The following is a 22,649-nucleotide window of genomic DNA, read 5'->3' on the forward strand; positions in this document are numbered from 1 at the left end:
CCGAAGTGCGAGGACCCTCTTGTATCTGCTTCGTTTCTTATAATTATTATTCTGCTTCCTCTTCTTCTCCCGAATGAATCGCATTTTTGAGGGCTTAAACATGATCAAAAAGTCATGAAACTTTGCACAAACGTCAAACCTGGTGAAGATTTTCGTCTGATATAGGATTCAGAAGAGGGTGTGGCAAAATGGCTCGGCAGCGCCACCTATACTAAGAAAATCTACAGCCTTCGAGCTATGTTTCACGTACATTCACGAAAATTGGCACACATATGTAAAGCACCAATACCTACAAAAAAGACTCTAAACCCAACAGGAAGTCGGTTATTTTTAATATTATGAGCAAATTTTGTGTAATTTTGGTCATTTCCATGTGTTGTATTTTGACGAACTCCTCCTAGAGATTTCTTCAAATCAACACCAAATTTGGTATGCCTAATCTAAAGGCCTTTGCGATGTTAAATTGCGAAGATCTTGACTTTTCATTGAAGGGCGTGTCCGTGGCGGCCTGGCGAATTTCGATGATTCGCCACGAAAAATGAAGTTGCTATAACTCAGACATACAATGTCCAATCTGCCCCAAAATTCACATGTTTGATGAGACTCCGAACCTGAACAGATTGACATGCCCATATTCAGTTATAGTCATAGCGCCACCTATTGGCAACGAGAAGTGACATATTTTACACTGTGACAAACTACTCCTAGAAATTTTTTGACAATGTCTTTTTTGTGGTCAGTCTAATCTAAAGACCTGTGCGATGTTCAGTTGTGAAGATCTTGAGCTTTCGTTAAAAGGCGTGTCCACGGCACAATGGCGAAGTTCGATGTCTCGCCATGGGAATAAAAGATGTTATAACACAGATATAAAATGTCCGATCTTCCCCAAAAATTTTGAATTTCCTGTATGATTTTTGGGCAGTTTTTTACATTTCCCTCACCTACAAAAAAAAATGTAGTGAAAAAGGAAGCTGCTGTAAAAAAGGCAAGCAATGTCCGATCTTCCCCAAACTTCACATGTGTGATAGGCGTTCTGTCCTGAACAAACAACCATGACCAAATTCAGTTATAGTCATAGCGCCACCTGCTGGTAACAGGAAGTGACATGGTTAACACTGTTACAGACTTCTAGGAACATATTAAAAAGTGTAAACAAGTGTTAAATAGGCTGTCAACATACTAGATACATACTAATACATGCTAGCAACACTTATCTTAGTGCTAAAGCATGCTAATAATGTAGTGAAAAAGGAAGTTGCTGTGACTCAGGCAAGCAATGTCCGATCTTCCCCAAACTTCACACGTGTGATAGATGTTCTGTCCTGAACAAACAACCATGACCAAATTCAGTTATAGTCATAGCGCCACCTGCTGGTAACAGGAAGTGACATGGTTAACACTGTTACAGACTTCTAGGAACATATTAAAAAGTGTAAACAAGTGTTAAATAGGCTGTCAACATACTAGATACATACTAATACATGCTAGCAACACTTAGCTTAGTGCTAAAGCATGCTAATAATGTAGTGAAAAAGGAAGTTGCTGTAACTCAGGCAAGCAATGTCCAATCTCCCCCAAACTGCACACGTGTGATAGCTGTTCTGTCCTGAACAAAAACCCATGAAAAAATTCAGTTATAGTCATAGCGCCACCTGCTGGTAACAGGAAGTGACATAGTTAACACTGTTACAGACTCCTAGGAACATATTAAAAAGTGTAAACAAGTGTTACATAGGCTGGCAACATACTAGATACATACTAATACATGCTAGCAACACTTAGCTTAGTGCTAAAGCATGCTAAAAATGTAGTGAAAAAGGAAGTTGCTGTAAAAAAGGCAAGCAATGTCCGATCTTCCCCAAACTTCACACGTGTGATAGGTGTTCTGTCTTGAACAAACAACCATGACCAAATTCAGTTATAGTCATAGCGCCACCTGCTGGTAACAGGAAGTGACAAGGTTAACACTGTTATGAACTCCTAAGAATAAATTAAAAAAGTGTCAAAAAGCGTTAAATAGGCTGGCAACATGCTAGAAGCATAATAAAACATGCTAGCAACACTTAGCTTATTGCTAAAGAATGCTAATAATGTAGTGAAAAAGGAAGTTGCTGTAACTCAGGCAAGCAATGTCCAATCTTCCCCAAACTTCACACTTGTGATAGGTGTTCTGTTCTGAACAAACACCCATGACCAAATTCAGTTATAGTCATAGCGCCACCTGCTGGTAACAGGAAGTGACAAGGTTAACACTGTTATGGACTTCTAAGAACAAATTAAAAAGTGTCAATAAGTGTTAAATAGGCTGGCAGCATGCTAGAAACATAACGAAAGATGCTAGCAACACTTAGCTAAGTGTTAAAGCATTCTACTAAGGCAGTGAAAAAGGAATTTGCTTTAAAAAAGGCAAGTAATGTCTGATCTTCCCCAAACTGCACACGTGTGATAGGTGTTCTGCTCTGAACAAACAACCATGACCAAATTCAGTTATAGTCATAGCGCCACCGGCTGGTAACAGGAAGTGACATGGTTAACACTATTACAGACTCCTAGGAACATATTAAAACGTGTAAACAAGTGTTAAATAGCTGGCAACATACTAGATACATACTAATACATGCTAGCAAAACTTAGCTTAGTGCTAAAGCATGCTAATAATGTAGTGAAAAAGAAAGTAACAATGTTCACACTGTTATGAACTCCTAAGAATTAATTAAAAAAGTGTCAAAAAGGGTTAAATAGGCTGGCAACATGCTAGAACCATAATAAAACATGCTAGCAACACTTAGCTAAGTGTTAAAGCATGCAACTATGGCATTGAATAAGGAAGTTGTTGTAACTCAAGCTAGCAACGTCCGATCTGCCCCAAACTTCACATGTTTGACAAGAGTCCCATACTGAACACATCAGCATGCCCGTATTCAGTTATAGTCATAGCGCCACCTGCTGGCAACAGGAAGTGTCATGTTTAACAATTTTATGCACTATTTGCAACACAATAAAATTTGCCAGTGTGTGCTAATCATGCTAGAAATATTTTCAAACATTCTAGCAACACTTACTATGTGCTAAAGGATGCTATTAATACTATGAAACAGACAGTTGTTGTAACTCATGCATACAATTCCCAATCTGACCCAAACTTCACATGTTTTATAAGAGTCTTGGCCTGAACACAACTAAAGTCCAATATTCAATTATAAGTATAGCGCCGCCTGCTGTCAACAGGAATGACTTATTTCATACTAACTTAAAAATGAGATGTCTCATCTGCCTGAAACTTTGCATGTTTGGTAAGAGTCCTGGCCTAAAGAGATTTACATGGCGATATTCAGTTATAATCATAACGCCACCTGTTGGCAGCAGGAAATGTGGCAAAAATATTTACTATTTTATAAGCATATGGACCAACGTTCACGGTTCCTCCTATGGGCACCGGGTGGTGGTGAGCCCTGGTGCGAGGGCCCGTTCATCGCTGCTTGCAGCTTTAATTAGGGCCCGAGCACCGATGGTGCGAGGACCCTCTTGGAATTGCTCCGTTTATTATTATTATTATTATTATTATTATTATTCTCCAAAATGAATCGCATTTTTGAGGGCCTAAACATGCTCGTAAAGTCATGAAACTTTGCACACACCTCAGAACTGGCGAAAATTTACGCCTGATATGGGTTTCAGAAGTGGGTGTGGCAAAATGGCTCAACAGCGCCACCTATACACGTTCAACGGTGTGCGCCTCGAGCTTCGTTTCATGTACATGTATGAAAATCGGTATACTCATGTAACTCTCCAATACCTACAAAAAAGTATCTTGGAGCAAAATCCGAAACCCAACAGGAAGTCGGTTATTTCTAATATTATGAGCAAATTTTGTGTCATTTTTGTCATTTCCATGCGTTGTATTTTAACGAACTCCTCCTAGAGATTCATTCAGATCAACACCAAATTTGGTATGCCTAATCTAAAGGCCTTTGCGATGTTAAATTGCGAAGCTTTTGAGTTTTCGTTGAAGGGCCTGTGTGTGGCGGCCTGGCGAATTTCGATGATTCGCCATGAAACAGGAAGTTGCTTTAACTCAGATATACAATGACCAATCTACCCCAAACTTCACATGTTTGATGAGACTCCTGTCCTGAATAGTTTGTCATGACCATATTCAGTTATAGTCATAGCGCCACCTATTGGCAACAGGAAGTAACATATTTTACGCTGCGACAAACTACTCCTAGAAATTTTTGACATCAATGTCTTTTTTGTGGTCAGTCTAATCTAAAGGCCTGTGCGATGTTAAATTGGGAAGATCTTGAGTTTTCGTTAAAGGGCGTGTCCATGACGCCGTGACAAAGTTCGATGTCTCGCCATGGGAATAAAATATGTTATAACTCAGGCATAAAATGTCCGATCTTCCCCAAATTTCACATGTGTGATAAGAGTCCTGGCCTGAACACATCTGAAGGCCAATATTCCATTGGGTGTGGCAGAATGGCTCAATAGCGCCACCTATACACATTCAACGGAGTGCGCCTCGAGCTATGTTTCACATACATGTGCAACAATCGGTACACACATGTAACACACCAATACCTAGAAAAAAGTCTCTTGGTACGAAATCTGAATCCCAACAGGAAGCCGGTTATTTCGATTTTTCTCTGCAAAATTGGCATCGTTTTTTTTCCATTTTCAGAGGTTGTACTTTAAAGAACTCCTCCTAGAGATTTATTCAGATCAACACCAAACTTGGTGAGTTAAATCTAAAGGCCTTTGCGATGTTAAATTGCGAAGATCTTGAGGTTTCGTTAAAGGGCGTGTCCATGGGGGCCTGACAAATTTCGATGTTTCGCCATGAAAAAGTAAGTTGCTGTAACTCAGACATACAATGTCCAATCTGCCCTAAACTTCACATGTTAGATAAGACTTCTGCCTCTAACAGATCTACATGCCCATATTCAGTTATAGTCATAGCGCCACCTGCTGGCGACAGGAAGTGACTTATTTTACACTGCGACAAACTACTCCTAGAAATCTTTTGACATTAATGTATTTTTTGTGGTCAGTCTAATCTAAAGGCCTGTGCAATGTTAAATTGTGGCAATCTAGAGTTTTGTTAAAGAGCGTGTCCATGGCACCATGACAAAATTTGATGTCTCGCCACAGCAAGAGAAGTTGTTGTAACTTGATCTTCCCCAAACTTCACATGTTCGATAAGAGTCCTGGCCTGAACACATCTGAATGCCAATATTCCATAATAATGATAGAGCCACCTGCTGGCAACAGGAAGATTGGAACTGTTCATGGAATATACTTTGATATATTCCACTTATATTTATGACTTTAAATGCATATTTATCACCGTTCACCTATTTACTAAAGCCACTCGCTGCCGGTGAGCCCGGGTGTGAGGGCCCGTTCATCGCTGCTTGCAGCTTTAATTGTTATTAGGGCTCAAGCCTGGAGGGCGAGAGCCCTATTGTTTTCCTTAGGATTATTTTTTATTATTAGGGCTCAAGCCTGGAGGGCAAGAGCCCTATTGTTTTCCTTAGGATTATTAGGGCTCAAGGCTGGAGGGCGAGAGCCCTATTGTTTTCCTTAGGATTATTTGTTATTATTATTATTTATTTATTTTTTGTCTTCAAGGTTTCGGGGGCTTTTGGGGCCCTTAACATGCTTAAAAAGTCTTGAAAATTGGCACACACATTGGAACCTGCGGCCATTAGGGCCGGGCAGAAACTGATATACGGGCGTGGCACAGGGGCTCTACAGCGCCCCCTGGAATATGGTGGGCCATATATCATACATGATTGCACGTAGACGTACGAAACTCTGTACACATATAGAACTCATCAATACAAACAACTTTCGTATTGCATATCATAGGCTCCGCCCAACAGGAAGTTGGCTATTTAGGGTTTATTATTCATATTTGTTGTCAAAGTTGTGGAGGCTTTTGGAGTCCTTAACATACTCAAAAACTCTTGAAAATGTGCACACACCTTTGATTTTTGATATCTCGAACGTTTTGCTCGTGGCGAGGCTTTGAAATTATGGCGAGAAATGAGAAACAGGAAGTGTCTAATACCATCCACATACATTTCCTAATTTTAATCAAACTTCATCAGATTATTCATTGTATGATGTCGATCGCATATATGTGACTATTAGGAGTCAAAGTTATAGCGCCACCAACTGGCAGCAGGAAGTGTGTCATTTTCAAAATGCTTTGAATTCAGCATCTTATTTTTACTCAATTTGCTTCAAACTTCATCAGAATAATGTTAAAACACAGCCGATATAAATCTGCTGGGGGGATATTGATATCTAAAAATATTGTTGCCGTGGCAACATGTCAAACTGGAATACTTCTCAGGTGATTTTGAGGCATATAACAGGCTCAGAATTTCATCAAACTCAGAATACATATCAGTATTAGTGACAGCTAGACACTGGCAAAAGTTCATAAGAGGGCGTGGAAGAGGCACTCTATAGCGCCACCTTTTGTCAAAAGTGGGGGGGTTAGTTTTAGCTACAGACACCAAACTCAGTACAAAAATTGTTCTTATCAAGACGGACAACTTTCTAATTCACAGTCATCAGCTACGACCAACAGGAAGTCAGCTATTTTGATTTGAATGTGGATTGTTTTTTACAGTTAGCTGTGAATTAATGCATACTGCTCAGAGGAGAGTAACACTATACACACCAAACTTTGTCTACATGTTGAAAAAACATTGAGGAACTTAAATTGTGAATGGGTTTTGGATAGCTTGGATGGTTTTGTCGTGGTGATTTTTTTACATGACAGTAATAATGGAATTATTAATTTTCCTGCATTTTTTAATTCCAAACACTTCAAAACCTTTTTTCATACAGAAAAAAAAGTTATATTGATGTGTGGTCAGTGATACGTGAGAAACACAAGAGATGAATCACCGCTCTGAGCAGGAGCGTGTGGAATGATGAGCTCAGAAAAAATGAGTTTATCCTTGTTTTATAGCTATTAAAAATAAAGTATTGCAGCGATATCACACAATTCATCAATTAGAACACACCAAGAGCTAAATTAAGATGTTTTTGAACTGTTTGTGTGAAAATGAAATATTTGCGGCTGCCTATCTGAAATCACTGCCTCCGATCAGCGCGCACAGTTCAAAACAAACAAATTTATTCTTGTTTAAGAGCTTTTTAAAATAAATTATTGCCATAAATGCACACAATACACCCATTATAACACAACACGAGCTAAATACAGGTGTTTGTGACCCGTTTATGTGCGCAAGACTATTTGAAAGTCTTATATCTTATAAGTCTTAATATCTTTGACTGGCAGAATAACATATATCTCTCGAGCTGCAGGATTCTGCCTTTCGTCGTAAGAACGAACACATCACGGACAAGATTATTTCAAATTACATAATAGCTTGGCTAATATAAACGAAAACAGCCACGTGAACATGACCGCATATACCAGCTGCTTCTGTCTTCAATTTTAATCTATATAAAAAATTAAACTCATTCATCTTGGCTGCTTTTTTAATGTGTGTACGAATTTATTTATTATTTTGCTCTAACAAGACTTAATCTATATTTAATTAAATCAATTACATTTTATTTTACATTTGATTTGTCCATTTCTGCATCTAAACGCCTAAAAACCTAAAACATGCTCTATTATACTATTGTTAGCAATTGCTTTATCGTCAAATTTATCTGGTGTACACACTTTTATTTTCATAATAAACTTGTTAGATTATACACAGTTACAGTGGTCTATAATAAATATTAACAGCTTTTATTCAAGCTGTTTAGAATGATTGCCATAGGCTAATTTTTTTTAATGTAAATACAAAAAATAAATAAATAAATAAAAAAAAAATGGGAAAAGAATAACTGTTCTACTTTTTTATACATTTTGTATAATTTCATAGTTTATGCATTATAGTTATAAAAACAAATAAATTTAGCCACTCACATAGAAATCTTAGGCCTTATCCTTTTCTGACAGTTTTAGGGATTTTTAAAAATCCTAAAAAAAAAAACGTATTTGTGCTGCAAATAATAATTTGAAACTAATTTGATACTGACCTCTGACATCCTGTGACATGATATTTATTTGAATTTACATAATCTCATGGATGTAACAGTAAATCTGTTCAGCTCACAGATCAAGACTAAGCTGTAATGCAAGCAGAACTTTTAACAAATGCTTGTAGGTCAATAAAATCATTACAAAACACTTACAAATCATTTAAGGGATTTGATAACACTGTAAAACTATGTCTAATTTGTTAACATTAGCAAATGCATTGATAACACTTTATAATAACTGCACTCAATAGTAAATAGTCAGTTCATGCTTTATAAAGCCTTGTCCCAATATTAATATTCAGTAGTAAGCAGTTTATAAATACAGCTATAGATAGCTTGTTCTTGGTTTATAAGCACATTTATTAAAAAGGAGAGTAAAGGGTCAGTTATCTTCCTATGAAAAATAAAAAAATAAAAATAAACAAACAACAACACAGATTGATACAGAAGGATACCTTAAATGGTGTGGCCATAGAGATTTATTAAAGTAACATAAAAAAAATACAATAGTTATTTTACTATATATTTAAATTTCTTAATTCCAACTCTTCATAATTTTTTATGTACGTAGAAGTCATCATTTGAAGGAAGCACAGTAAGTTTCATAGCTTTATCATTTTCAAGAGCCAGCATAAAATTAAAACTATCATAACATATAAATCAAGCTTGCAATTCTTAGTACCAATAATGGCCACCAGATGGAGCTATAGGATTACTTTTAAATAATTATTGTAGAAACAAGTATGATTTAAATCATTTATAGAAATCTTTCAAAGAAAAATAATATGAATTTTATGTATTTTACTGATAAAATGACCCTCACTTAATTAGAATAACAAGCTGAAGTATTGTGAACCGTATATTAAGAATAATTCTTTATAGGCTTTATGGACAGATACATTTTGAGTGACTCTTGAAGGATCAGCACCACATCCTCTTTTACCACTGTTTAAAGAATGTATCTTACAGAACGGGTGTGGATGAATTTTGAATAGCTTGAATGGTTTTGTCGTGGTGATTTTTTTAAATAACAGTAAAAAAGTAACCAGTAAATGTCTTTTATTTTTTTTAAGTGCAGCTTCTAAACACTTCAAAAAAATGTACACATAGAAGACAAGTCATTCTGAGGAAATATGCATAGTTTCATGACTATACAACACTATATGGATGATAGAAAATTAAAATACTAATATACATCTGATGTCACTGTCCCTCTGTCACTGTGGGTAATGTGTCTCTCTCTCTCTGTGTGTGTGTGTGTTAAGTGAATTAGGTGTGAAACTATCAGGGAGCATTTAGTCTCCAGCGCCAACATTTTACAGTACTGCCACTTTCCTGGAGTCTCAGAATTACAATGTGTCAGGTTCTGAGATATCTAAGTATTGTGAAATACTATATATTAAGACTTTATATATAGGCTTTATGAACAGATTAGAGTGACTCGTGAAGGACCAGCACCACCTCCTCTTGTCCGATGGTTTGAGGAATATATTTTCCTGAATCCGGGATTAAGATTTAGGAGATCATTTTTATTCCACCTCCTTTCCTGAAAGTCTGTCTTGGAGAATTGACTAAAAATTAACCTTCATATTAATTCATAATTATTTTGCAATTATTTTTGTCAGTTCTTCTTGACCTGTTTTTTTTTTTTCTTCTTCTTTTCTGACCTCATGACCCAGTCAGCATTTTTGTACAATGGTCAAGTCTTAACTTATCTATTTCTGTATTGCATTTGTGTTTGATATTACGGAAGCCCTGAACCGCATGGTGGAGAAAAAAAAAAGGAAACTTATCTCGTTATTTCGAGTTATTAAGTCGTTATTTCGACATAATAACTCGTTATTTCGACTTATTAAGTCGTTATTTCGAGTTATTAAGTCGTTATTTCGACATAATAACTCGTTATTTCGACTTATTAAGTCGTTATTTCGACTTATTATGTCGTTATTTCGACTTATTAAGTCGTTATTTCGACATAATAACTCGTTATTTCGACTTATTAAGTCGTTATTTCGACTTATTAAGTCGTTATTTCGACTTATTAAGTCGTTATTTCGAGTTATTAAGTCGTTATTTTGACTTATTAAGTCGTTATTTCGACTTATTAAGTCGTTATTTCGACATAATAACTCGTTATTTCGACTTATTAAGTCGTTATTTCGACTTATTATGTCGTTATTTCGACTTATTAAGTCGTTATTTCGACATAATAACTCGTTATTTCGACATAATAACTCGTTATTTCGACTTATTATGTCGTTATTTCGACTTATTATGTCGTTATTTCGACTTATTAAGTCGTTATTTCGACTTATTATGTCGTTATTTCGACATAAGTCTCATTATGTTAAGGCTTGTGTTAAGTTCAGTATGAGCCACTAGAGGGCAGAATAAGACCGCGAATCAAAGAACGCATTGTAGTTATGTTGACCTACGGTTTAAGCACTTTTACAGGTGGGTGCTCCAAAATCCCAGAAGTTTATCATTGGAAATTGCATTCATCCCAGGCATATGCATTAATTTCAGGCTAACATATATTGAGGTGAAATTTATGTAGCCCATAAATGCAATATTACCGTAAAAGTTTGCCATAAATACACTAGGTATAGGCGTTTATTCTATGTAGTTTTCATAACACTGGATATTCTACTAATTCATACTTTTCTAATACATTGCCTAATGGGCAATTAACTTATTTAATAAGTACATATTTTGTGCTAATTGCTAGTATTGTATGGGGTCAGAATTGTTGCATTATTCCAAATAAATAGATTATTATCCATAAATAAATGTAACGAGATTCACAAAAATATATCAAATTCACAAATAAATGTAAAGAGTTTCACAAAAAAATATAAAACGCACAAATAAATAAAATGAGATTTGCAAATAAAAAAATATATATTTACAAATGTGTTTAATGTCACAAACACAACTCTACCTGGCATTTATTTGTGCACCGCTGTCTGTGCATTTGTAAATTACTGCACGCATTTGTGGATCGCTTCCTGTGCATTTGTGGATTTGAAACACTTCTAGCGTCGACGTGCAGATAAATCCACAAATAAGTGGACTCCACCCACCGTCTACTTAACCCAATCAGACAACGCCCATGTTGCACTGACCAATCGCAGCACGCTCTCTCTCCAACCAATCACGTTTTGCCTAACAACCAGGGCGGGATCAGACACATGAACGCGAGTCACTCGCTACAGTCTCTTCAACATGGCCGATCAAGAGGAGTAAAGACAGGTGAGTGATGCTAACACAGTAATTAACTGAAGTTTTACCAGGTTCTTGATATGTCATCATTTGTCATAACTAGTGAGGTAGTTTGACAATTTACACCATGATTTAATAAGTTATTATTTGCTCTCAAGCACCATTTCGAAGACTGTCGCATTTGTCTGCCACATACATCAAGGGTGTCTTAATTCTAAAATGGACCATTATTCATTGTGAGGTGTAAATTGTTGTAATTTCTTTACTTTTGAATTTCTTTACTTGTGGCCTACAAAATGCGACCTCCTTGAGAAAGCAGCCATCGAAACAGTCAGCGGATTTATTTTACATTTAGAATTACTGAATTTGTTTATTAGATTAAATAAACTATTACTTAATATTGAGTGCAAGATGAAGAATATGTGAAGCTGCGGGTAGATTCGATGTGCGCCTGTAGTAAGGTTGCCAACTGCCCTAATTATACAGATATACGTTTGGGGTAAGATCTTCCACTGCATATTACATGAGACTCGGTTTTATTCCCCCTTGTCACCCCCCGCAGTGGCATCGTCTCAGATACTACGAGCAGTGTTGGGTATAGTTACTTTGGAAAGTAGTTAGTTAGGTTACAACGTTACCATCAATTAAAAGTAATCAGTTATGATACAGCGTTACCTATTCATAAAAGTAACGCGTTAGAGTACTCATGCGTTACCAAAAATTAAAAGCCGTTTGCAGCGGCTCACACATGACAGACACAGCCCCCGGCCCCTTTAAATGCACCTAGAAGTCGTGACTCCCGACAATGAATAACGTCAGTCATCCGACTAAATTAACACTGCAGGATAACAATAACAGGAAAGACAGTCAGCAATCGGCTATTCCACATGGCGTTTTATTTATTTATTATCACAGAACATATTATTAATCAAAATTCGCACCTACCCAGCCTGGGTAGCTACTGTATATTATGAGCACCACAAGATAACTCCTGATTTTTCTTTAACTTTAAATAATACAGTTATCAAAGTACAAGTATGCTTACTTGTAAACACAACCTTAAACAGGCTTGCAGATTTAAATCCATTTAAAAATGATGAACAACCAGCCAGCCAATGATCTAACAGAAATTAACAGCTGCCTGTCAAACAAAAATGATAACAAACCGAATTAAATCCTTCACTGCCACACAGGCAAATGACAAATCGCTTAATAGCCGAACTAATTATTATTAAAGTGTCACCCACAGTCACAAGCCTAAATTCGCTTTAACACAGTCCTCTTACATTTACTCTTCAAAGTAGTGATTAAAACGTAGCGTTAAATTTGAGGTAGAATTTTTGGTGGTCGACAGAAGCTTTTCACCAAAGCAGAGTGTGCATTTTACCGTTATGTTCTTTTCTTTTTCGTTGACAAATTGAAAATAATGTGCGTACTTCCATAAACCAAACGCTGTCCTCTCTGCTATCTTGCCGGGAGTTCGAAAAAAAAAAAACCCACACACACACAGGGTCAGGCGCAGGGCACAGACGCATCACAGCCATTGACTTTACGATCACAGAGCTTCGGCTCCGCTGATACATCCGCAGGTGGCACAGTAGACCTAGGACTACTGTCTGACAAAAAGCAGGCTGCAGTCGGGATTTTCCTTTCCTTAAAATAACGGATTACTTTTTTTTTTTAAATAACGAAGTTACTGATTACTTACGCACGAAACGCGTTAAGTTACAAATTTCAGGAAAAAAGTAATTAGAGTACTCTAACGCGTTACTTTGTAACGCGTTACCCACAACACTGACTACGAGTATGTGTGAACTGAGGGTCATAAGCTGTTGTTACGTTACCTGGAATGCATGACATGACCACAGCCTGTTCATAGATTTATTGTAATTTATTATAAAGCACATTTGAGGAAAAATTGGTATGTCGTTCAGGTTACTATGATTGGAAGTATTACTAACATGTATTTAGTTACCACTTATAGTCCAACTGAACTTCTTGTACTACAAGTGGTAACTAAATACATATTGTTTTAAATAGAGGTAGTATATTAAAAGCACATTTTAGTTTATGGTGTCTCAAAAGAGCACAGTTGAGTACACTTAGATGTTCTTAAGATTATATTTTTTATTAATACTTTGCAAATCAAATTAGCGATATTTATTGTTTTAACATGTATTATAAATGGCATAATTACAATATAAATCCTGTAAAATGTATTTTTCAAACTTCTCATTCTAAGACTCATTGCAGTTTGACAGTTTTAATGCATACAACCTTCCATAAAATGTTAAGAGTTGTTTGTATGCATCTTCTGATTATTTTTCCACACAGTTACTACAGACCAGCTACAAAAGCTTACATCATTTTGGACTGGATGGGAAGTCCCATCCAAGAATCTCCAGGTAAATGTTTGGAATGGAAGATACTTCAAGGCTTCTACCTGCAGCAGGACCCTGATGATACCAGCTGAAATAACCACAATGGATAACTTTGCATCTACATTGCAAGCTTGTGCTAACACATCCTCCACTGGATTTGGACTCATTTAATTCTGGACACTGGTTCTATGTAATTTTTTTTTCTATGTACAAGTTATAATAATAAATAAAGTACTTCAATAACATTTTAAAATAAATTTAATTATTTTACATGTCTTAAAAGGTTGTTTCCACAAGTTTTACTTAAGATACAACTATATATACACATTTACAACCTTGCTGTCAAAATTAGAGCAGCAGAAATAAACCTTCAAATATCCCTTTATTCAATCAAAGTCTGTACATATGTGAGAGTCTTGAGGTATACATCTACTCCAAATGAATCAGACACTTGCAGTGGGTCAATTTGCTCATTTGTGAGTTGTGGCCTGTGAATTACAGGCACGTTGACTGCAAAGTGAACATGGTCAGCATCTCCACCATCTTGTTCAACTGCCATTGAGTCTGAATATTCCATCTAAAGGTAAACAAATAAATCATTTTAAATATGGGGGGTTAATCTAACAGAGCAAAACCAATAAAGCATTGTAAGAAGAAATAATTACCTCAGGGTTAATTATTGGATTCTCTCTCTGGCCAAACACATTCTCTCATCCGACGAACGATAGTTGTATGAGTGACACCTAAAATGTTACTGATGTTTTCCTGGGGTAATCCAAGCTTCAGAAAGTGGATTAGTCTGTCATTTGCTGCCTCACTGTCCTAAAATGCATAATAACAAACACAGAACATTTTGATCAATGAAATAAACCTTGTTCACAATGAAATATTAGTCTAATTGGTAAATACAGCACAGTACTTTAGATTTTTTTATTTTTAGCAGATAGCAAATATTCCAACAATATTTTTAAATGTAACATGCTACATGACCAAGTGGTCATTTAATTACCTTAAAAAAAAAAAAAATTAATAACACAGACGGACGGATGGGTTCAGAAAACACCAGAGAGGTAGAAAACTGGGAAACACTAGTTAAATTACAAATAACGTTATAGTTTTATTTTGGATGTTACTACAGTAATGAGCATTATATATAATAGTAATTAGTGGAGCGGCTTGGCCCTGGTGTCAGATCCCTGGCGATGATCTGCACTAATGCCCGAGCAGCACTTTCACCTTGTGCAGAAAGGCCCTGAACAAACAGTAAGTAAACACAAACTGCAGCCAAATATTTAACTGAACAGACTGTAGTTTAAAGGTGCATGGAGTAACCGTTCCAGTTATATACAAGGGAACATAATAATGAGGAAAGCCAACTTTTCACTAGTGATGGGAAGTCAGGTTCTTTTTTCGAAAACTGGTTCTTTTCGACAGTTAATTTCAATTAACATGTCATGCATTCCAGGTAACGTAACAACAGCTTATGACCCTCAGTTCACACATACTCGTAGTATCTGAGACGATGCCACTGCGGGGGGTGACAAGGGGGAATAAAACCGAGTCTCATGTAATATGCAGTGGAAGATCTTACCCCAAACGTATATCTGTATAATTAGGGCAGTTGGCAACCTTACTACAGGCGCACATCGAATCTACCTGCAGCTTCACATATTCTTCATCTTGCACTCAATATTAAGTAATAGTTTATTTAATCTAATAAACAAATTCAGTAATTCTAAATGTAAAATAAATCCGCTGACTGTTTCGATGGCTGCTTTCTCAAGGAGGTCGCATTTTGTAGGCCACAAGTAAAGAAATTCAAAAGTAAAGAAATTACAACAATTTACACCTCACAATGAATAATGGTCCATTTTAGAATTAAGACACCCTTGATGTATGTGGCAGACAAATGCGACAGTCTTCGAAATGGTGCTTGAGAGCAAATAATAACTTATTAAATCATGGTGTAAATTGTCAAACTACCTCACTAGTTATGACAAATGATGACATATCAAGAACCTGGTAAAACTTCAGTTAATTACTGTGTTAGCATCACTCACCTGTCTTTACTCCTCTTGATCGGCCATGTTGAAGAGACTGTAGCGAGTGACTCGCGTTCATGTGTCTGATCCCGCCCTGGTTGTTAGGCAAAACGTGATTGGTTGGAGAGAGAGCGTGCTGCGATTGGTCAGTGCAACATGGGCGTTGTCTGATTGGGTTAAGTAGACGGTGGGTGGAGTCCACTTATTTGTGGATTTATCTGCACGTCGACGCTAGAAGTGTTTCAAATCCACAAATGCACAGGAAGCGATCCACAAATGCGTGCAGTAATTTACAAATGCACAGACAGCGGTGCACAAATAAATGCCAGGTAGAGTTGTGTTTGTGACATTAAACACATTTGTAAATATATATTTTTTTATTTGCAAATCTCATTTTATTTATTTGTGCGTTTTATATTTTTTTGTGAAACTCTTTACATTTATTTGTGAATTTGATATATTTTTGTGAATCTCGTTACATTTATTTATGGATAATAATCTATTTATTTGGAATAATGCAACAATTCTGACCCCATACAATACTAGCAATTAGCACAAAATATGTACTTATTAAATAAGTTAATTGCCCATTAGGCAATGTATTAGAAAAGTATGAATTAGTAGAATATCCAGTGTTATGAAAACTACATAGAATAAACGCCTATACCTAGTGTATTTATGGCAAACTTTTACGGTAATATTGCATTTATGGGCTACATAAATTTCACCTCAATATATGTTAGCCTGAAATTAATGCATATGCCTGGGATGAATGCAATTTCCAATAATAAACTTCTGGGATTTTGGAGCACCCACCTGTAAAAGTGCTTAACCGTAGGTCAACATAACTACAATGCGTTCTTTGATTCGCGGTCTTATTCTGCCCTCTAGTGGCTCATACTGAACTTAACACAAGCCTTAACATAATGAGACTTATGTCGAAATAACGACATAATAAGTCGAAATAACGACTTAATAAGTCGAAATAACGACATAATAAGTCGAAATAACGACATAATAAGTCGAAATAACGACTTAATAAGTCGAAATAACGAGTTATTATGTCGAAATAACGACTTAATAAGTCGAAATAACGACATAATAAGTCGAAATAACGACTTAATAAGTCGAAATAACGACTTAATAAGTCGAAATAACGACTTAATAACTCGAAATAACGACTTAATAAGTCGAAATAACGACTTAATAAGTCGAAATAACGAGTTATTATGTCGAAATAACGACTTAATAACTCGAAATAACGACTTAATAAGTCGAAATAACGAGTTATTATGTCGAAATAACGACTTAATAACTCGAAATAACGAGATAAGTTTCCTTTTTTTTTTTCTCCACCATGCGGTTCAGGGCTTCCGTATGATATTTCTCATGGGTATTTCATAATTTTCGACTTTGAGTTAAAACAGTTTGAGTTAAAACTCTTTTTTAGCGCATTTCATCTGTAAAAGAAAACATGCCTAATAATTCTGCACACATGAATATAAGGAATTTTTCTCTTCCAGCTTTCCTGGACTATTGTATAGCACTCATAAATGATTAAATAAAAAATAATGGTAGTTATTAAGATTGATATGGTTTGGAATTGGTAAAATGTGCTTGGAAAAAAAAATCACAATAAAACTATGTTTTAATGTATAAAGTTTGGAATATTAACTGACATGAATGAATGCTATATAAATATTGTTCATGTTAACATAATGTTTATAAAATACTTTGTTACTAAATATATATATATATATATATATATATATATATATATATATATATATATACATATATATATATATATATATACATATATATATATATATATATATATATATATATATATATATATATATATATTGTTCTGTGAATGTGATTTTAAAGTCTAGATGATTCGGATTAACCCTTTAACTGCCATATCCTTTAAAACCTCACTGCCAGAAGGGATATTTTGAATGCATACCTGATGCCACTTGGGTGGTGATGGCATTGGTGGCTTGAGCCCGCCATCGCTGCTTGCAGCTATATTTAGGGCTCAAGCCCGAAGGGGCGAAGAGCCCTATTGTTCCCCTAAGGATTATTCTTTTTCTTATTATTATTATTATTATTTTTTTTATTTTTTATTAAACCTTCCGGGGGTTTTTGGGGGCCTTAACATGCTCAAAAACTCTTGAAAATTGGCACACACATTGGAATCTGCGGCCATCAGGACGCCACAGAGACTGGGACCCGGGCGTGGCACAGGGGCTCTACAGCGCCCCCTGGAACACAGTCAGAAATCTTGAACCATAGCTCACACACACTTGCATATATTTATATGAAACTCAGTACACTTGTAGATCTCATTGAGCTGAACAACTTTCGCGCTCTATGTCAAAGGCTTCGCCCAACAGGAAGTCAGCTATTCATGGCTGTTTAAAAAAAGCATGTTCTGGAATTTGATATACTTGTCATAGGTTTTTTACATGATTGCCACCAAACTCGGTGAACATGATCTCAAGACATTGGGGATGAAAAATTGCGAGGGGATTTTTTATATCTCGAACGGTTTGCCCGTGGCGAGGCGTTGAAATTAGGGCAAAAAGTGAGAAACAGGAAATGCCTAATAACATCCACATACATTGCCTGAGTTTGATCAAACTTCATCGGTTTGTTCGATGTATGATACCGATCGTATATATGTGATTATTAAGAGTCAATGTTATAGCGCCACCAACTGGCAGCAGGAAGTGAGTCATTTTCAAAATGCTTTGAATTCAGCATCTTATTTTTACTCGATTTGCTTCAAACTTCATCAGAATAATGACAAAACATGGCCGATGTAAATCTGTTGTGGGGATATTGATATCTTATATATTGTTGCCATGGCAACGTGTCAAACTTGAATATTCTGTTATGGTGATTTTGAGGCAGATAACAACCTCAGATTTACATGAAACTCAAAACACATATCAGTATTCTTGATAGCTAGACAATGGAAAAAGCTTTTAAAAGGGCGTGGAAGAGGCACTCTATAGCGCCACCTTTTGTCAAAAGTGGGGGGGTTAGTTTTAGCTACAGACACCAAACTCGGTACAAAAATTGTTCTTATCAACACGGACAACTTTCTAATTCACAGTCATCAGCTACGATCAACAGGAAGTCAGCTATTTTGATTTGAATGTGGATTTTTTTTTTACATTTAGCTGTGAATTAATGCATACTGCTCAGAGGAGAGTAACACTATACACACCAAACTTTGTCTACATGATGCCAAAACATTTTAAACAACTTAAATTGCCAATGGATTTTGGATAGCTTGAACGGTTTTGTCATGGTGATTTTTTTAAATGACAATAAAAATGGAATTATTAATTGTCCTGCATTTTTAAATTCCAAACACTTCAAAACCTTTTTTCATACAGAAAAAAAAGTCATTCTGAGTAAATATGGATAGTTTCACGACTTTACAACACTGTATGGATTACAGAAAATTAAAAAACTGTCAGACATCTCATCTCACTCTGTCCCTCTGTTTGAGTATATGTGCTTCAGACTTCCATTGTCTGAGAGAAATAGCGCCCCTACAGGTGCAATTACCGGACTTTTACTTTCACTTTTAAATCGGTTAAAAATACAAATACATACTTAGATTTAATTCACACTGACAAGCTAAACCAACATATCTGATTATTACCGGTTCAGGGCTCATGGATAAATAATTTCTGGCCAGAGATACGTGAGAAATAGGAGAGATGAATCACCGCTCTGATCACGAGCGTCTGGAGTAAAGAGCTCAGAAAAAACGAATTTATTCCTGTTTTAAAGCTTTTAAAAATAAATTATTACAGCGATATCACACAATCAACCAATTAGAACACACCAAGAGCTAAATTCAGATGTTTTTGAACTGTTTGTGTGAAAATTAAATATTTGTGGCTGCCTATCTGAAATCACCGCCTCCGATCAGCGCGTACAGTGTCGAGCTCAAAACAAACGAATTTATTCTTGTTTAAGAGCTTTTTTAAATAAAATATTACCACAAATGCACACAATAAACCCATTGTAACACTGCAAGAGCTAAATGCAGGTGTTTGTGACTCGTTTAAGTGTGAAAGACTATTTGACACCGCCACTGGCAGAATAACATGTATCTCTCGAGCTGCAGGATTCTGGCTTTCGTCGTACGAACGAACACATAACGGACAAGATTATTTCAAAATAGCTTGGCGAATATGAACCAAAACAGCCAATTGAACATAAACTGTTTATATCTGAAGTGGATCTACTGGATTTGAATATTAAGTGACCGCATATACCAGCTGCTTCTGTCTTCAATTTGAATCTATAAAAAAAATGAAACTCATTCATCTTGGCTGCTTTTTTAATGTGTGTACGTATGTATTTATTATTTTGCTCTAACAAGAATTAATCTATATTTAATTAAATCAATTACATTTTATTTTACATTTTATTTGTCCATTTCTGCATCTAAACGCCTAAAAACATAAAACATGATCTATTATACTATTGTTAGCAATTTCTTTATCGTCCAATTTTTCTGGTGTACACACTTTTATTTTCATAATAAACTTGTTTGTTAGATTATACACAGTTACAGTGGTCTATAATAAATATTGACAGGTTTTATTCAAGCTGTTTAGAATGATTGCAGTAGGCTAATTTTTTTAAATGTAAATCCAAAAAAAAAAAAAAAAAAAAAAATTAATAAAAAACATTGGAAAACAATAACTGTTGTACTTTTTTTATACATTTTGTATAATTTCATAGTTTATGCATTATAGTTATAAAAACAAATAAATGTAGCCACTCACATAGAAATAGGCCTTATCCTTTTCTGACAGTTTTAGGGATTTTTAAAAATCCTAAAAAACCTTATTTGTGCTGCAAATAATAATTTCAAACTCAAAAAGTAAATAGTCAGTTCATGCTTTATAAAGCCTTGTCCCAATATTAATAGTCAGTAGTAAGCAGTTTATAAATACAGCTATAAATAGCTTGTTTTTGGTTTATAAGCACATTTGTTAAAAAGGAGAGTAAAGGGTCAGTTATCTTCCTATGAAAAATAAAAAAATAAAAATAAACAAACAACAACACTGATTGATACAGAACTCAGAAATTCTATTGTGGATTTATGATAAAATCAGCCTGTAAATGATTTCATACTCCTCCAAGAAGACACAAGTAGTTCACACCAAACTTTTTTTAACATGAAGCCAATATACTGAGATGTTAAATTGCGAATGGGTTTAGGATAGCTTAAATGGTGTGGTCATAGCGATTTATTAAAGTAACATAAAAAAAATACAATAGTTATTTTACTATATCTTTAATTTTTTTCATTCCAAACTCTTCATATTTTTTTATATACGTAGAAGTTATCATTTGAAGGAAGCACAGTAAGTTTAATAGCTTTATCATTTTCAAGAGCCAGCATAAAATTAAAACTATCATAACTTATAAATGAAGCTTGCAATTCTTAGTACCAATAATGGCCACCAGATGGAGGTATAGGATTACTTTTAAATAATTATTGTAGAAACAAGTATGATTTAAATCATTTATAGAAATCTTTCAAAGAAAAATAATATGAATTTTATGTATTTACTGATAAAATGACCCTCACTTTATTAGAATAACAAGCTGAAATATTGTGAACTGTATATTAAGAATAATTCTTTATAGGCTTTATGGACAGACACGTTTTGAGTGACTCTTGAAGGATCAGCACCACATCCTCTTTTACCACTGTTTAAAGAATTTATCTTACAGAACAGATGCAAATTAATTTTGGATAGCTTGAATGGTTTTGTCGTGGTGATTTTTTGAAATAACAGTAAAAAAGTAACCAGTAAATGTCTTTTATTTTTTTAAAGTGCAGCTTCTAAACACTTCAACAAAATGTACACATAGAAGTCATGCTGAGGAAATATGCATAGTTTCATGACTATACAACACTATATGGATGATAGAAAATTAAAAAACTACCATACATCTGATGTCACTCTGTCCCTCTGTCACTGTGGGTAATGTGTGTGTGTGTGTGTTTGTGTGTTAAGTGTGTGTGCTGAGTTTGTGTGAATGTGTGGGAGAGGGGATGGGCTTGGTGTCAGAGAGAGAGAGAGAGAGAGAGAGAGAGAGAGAGAGAGAGAGAGGGAGGGAGACTTAATCATCTCTTTAATCACCAGCAGAAAAAAAAAGCAATTTTGTGTTGTTGTTGTTTTTTCATCATTACAGCTTAAGAAATATCTTAGGCCTCAACATCAACTGTTGCTGCTTTATATAGCCATCTCCCAAAATTAATAGTCATTAGTAAGCATTTTATAAATACAGCTATAATTAAATTGTTCATGGTTTATATGCACATTTATTTTGAGGAGATTAAAGGCTGTAATCTTCCTAAAAAAAATAAAAAAATAAAAATAAAAAAATAAACAAACACAGAACTCAGAAACATTTATTTCAAGATGCAATAAAAGAAAACTGTACACTATATATACATATATATACAATTGCATAAGTTTATATTTAATTTTTTTTATCAAGTGTACAGCTAATAATAATAATAATAATAATAATAATAATAATAATAATAATAATGCATTTTATTTAAGGCGCCTTTCGAACCACTCAAGGTCACCGTACAACAAGTAACAACAGTAACAATATTAAAACAAAAAATAACAGCAAATAACAATGTCAATAAAAAACCACAATAATATTAGAATAGCACAACATATTGTGGAATACTATATTAAGACTTTATATATAGGCTTTATGAACAGATAGGTTTTGAGAGATGCTTGAAGTACTAGCATCACCTCCTCTTGTACGACGGTTTGAGGAATATATCTTCCAGATAGTACCGCCGCTCCCTATATGCAGAATACGCAGTCTTCGTAGGGCACCAACTCCC

The 22,649-nt window shown here is 35.2% G+C and overlaps 1 long non-coding RNA gene across 1 annotated transcript; it reads right to left on the minus strand.

Annotated features, from left to right (window-relative positions):
• Positions 1–13,925: 13,925 nt before the first annotated feature.
• LOC113076271 (uncharacterized) lies at positions 13,926–15,806 on the minus strand. Its single transcript, XR_003281151.1, has 3 exons — positions 15,746–15,806; positions 14,351–14,507; positions 13,926–14,262 (listed from the first exon to the last, which is right to left on the minus strand). It is a non-coding gene; the product is annotated as an uncharacterized LOC113076271 (long non-coding RNA).
• Between the last annotated feature and the right edge of the window lie 6,843 nt (positions 15,807–22,649).

This window comes from Carassius auratus, unplaced genomic scaffold (genome assembly GCF_003368295.1).
Source record: "Carassius auratus strain Wakin unplaced genomic scaffold, ASM336829v1 scaf_tig00019525, whole genome shotgun sequence".
Classification (NCBI taxonomy): domain Eukaryota; kingdom Metazoa; phylum Chordata; class Actinopteri; order Cypriniformes; family Cyprinidae; genus Carassius; species Carassius auratus.